Source organism: Tenrec ecaudatus, chromosome 13 (genome assembly GCF_050624435.1).
Source record: "Tenrec ecaudatus isolate mTenEca1 chromosome 13, mTenEca1.hap1, whole genome shotgun sequence".
Classification (NCBI taxonomy): Eukaryota; Metazoa; Chordata; class Mammalia; order Afrosoricida; family Tenrecidae; genus Tenrec; species Tenrec ecaudatus.
This window is the reverse complement of record NC_134542.1, coordinates 93,758,860-93,760,910: the sequence shown is the minus strand read 5'-3', so window position 1 is coordinate 93,760,910 and position 2,051 is coordinate 93,758,860. Positions and strand designations below refer to the sequence as shown.

Sequence of the window (2,051 nt, the reverse complement as noted above, 5' to 3'; positions counted from 1 at the left end):
CAATTAAGTAACACCTACACCTTAATCCTATAACCCTGTGAATATGTTCCCCCACCTATGAAAGTTTGTAAGCCAACCTCTTCATGCCTTTATCCTCCCAACTCTGGGTATCCAATTTATATACTGCCCACTTACATCAATCCAGTGCACTGAGGAGCCAATCATATTTTCAACATGAGAAAACTTCATTCCAGTTGGAACCTTGTGAAGTCTGCATCCATAAGCAAAGTCAAATCTGGACTGGCCATCCATGAAATCAGCAACAATACGCACCAGTTCACAGGCTCAAAAAATCTCCATCTGGTCGGATTCTGGTCAACTCAATGTGGGCTGCCTCACTCCGCCTCCATAAGTGCCCATTGGTCGCCTTGCCTTTAGACCATGGGCTCTCACCAATACTCAACAAGCCTAGCCCCCTTGTGCTAGGTCATGAACTTTCGACCAGTCAACCCACTCTCGCCTTCTCCTGTTTTTCCTGTAAACCAAGTGCACAGGTGTCAGTGGCCAAACTCAACCAGTCTCTTTTATTGCTGCATTTCTCTCACTTCCACTCAGCAAGTAGATCCAGGTGGTCATCTAGCAAGCATTTCAGGCTGCTCACAGGCTCCCTTTAACAGATAGAAAAGAGTAAACAACCAAACTAAGACTTTTTTTGCTCGTATCCAAACAGAAACATCAGGGCCAGGAAAATCCAGCTCCCCCATAGTCCTCAACCCTCCATCTCCAGACACGTGCGTCTGCAGCTTCTAAAGCTGGCTTTTCACTCATTAGCCTGTTAGACCTCCGAAGGTCTAACAGATCTTGATCTTAAGCTCAAGATCTATTCTGAAACTCCTTTATATTGAGTTCTAGTGACACTGTCGTGTAAGCATTGGACTGTTCGCTGCAAAATCAGCAGTTCAAACCTACCAACCATTCTGTTGAAGAATGGTGAGGCTGTCTGTTCCTGTAATGATTTATAACCAAACAAACCCTCCACAGAACCTCTGTGTGTAGGCATTGACTCGATGGCAGGGGGTGTTTGGAACACACAATCCATGTAAGGCCTTAAACAATTTTTATCAACTAAATAATGGTTATATGGTATAAATCAAAAAAAGGTTATAATCTTAGGAAAGGAGAGGAAACCTTTTTTGTTTGTTTTTGCTCTGCAGTGTGTTGACTAAGAAAGCTCTTTGTATCGCTTCTCAGCCTTTTGGCTAAGATCAAGTGTAGTATCTGTTCTTATCAGTTTAATATCTGATACGTCCTGTATCAGAGCACAATATATTGCATGCATTTTGGGGGCACGGAGATGGAATAGGAGCTTGCTCCATCCACTCCATGGATCGAGCTGGTATTGCAGTACTCCCAGGAACGGCGCACGCACAAACACACACACACACACACACACACACACACACACACACGAACGCTCTTTGTGCCCATAGAGTTAGATCTCATTATGCCCAATGGGGGGGAGGGTGTTTACAGTTGCTCAGGAGGCACACGGTAATACTACAGAGACACTAGTCATACCAATCACAATGTGGCTAACAACCCTGAGGCTGTGAAGCATCACTTGTCTGTGCTTAGGGCTGACTCTAGGCTACAAGTGTCTTTAATCTGGGGCTTAGGGATAGACTTCGGAGTAAGACAAGTCTGACTGGTTTTCATGTGCCAAGTATTAAAAAATAAATGGGAGGGGGCGGGGGTAGCATCCTCTAGTCATACTGTTCTCATTTGTTTTAAGAATGAAATAATGCTATTCGTTGTCTACAAATGTCTAGGATATGCTTTTTCAATTGGTTTGACCTTTTCTCTACATGGCATTAGTCTGCTTCTGATCTTAGAGGATTATGGGAACATTAACTCTACCTTGTTTTTCTGGTCCTAGTATTGGCCTCTACAGGAGTGCAGCCTCTTCCAAAGTTTCTCCCGCTGTGACCCACTGGATAATGTAGACTCCTTAGGGACACCAAAGATCAGTAATGTGCTCGTAAAGGCTTAACAACTGGCTCTCTGGAGAAGATGGGGAGTCCTGCTTTATGGTGTTTGCCAATTTCTGTGGT

General features: G+C 44.1%; 1 non-coding gene across 1 annotated transcript; it reads left to right on the top strand.

Annotated features, from left to right (window-relative positions):
- Positions 1-1,179: 1,179 nt before the first annotated feature.
- On the top strand, positions 1,180-1,370 carry LOC142425031 (U2 spliceosomal RNA). The gene has a single exon (XR_012779430.1). It is a non-coding gene; the product is annotated as a U2 spliceosomal RNA (small nuclear RNA).
- Positions 1,371-2,051: the final 681 nt, after the last annotated feature.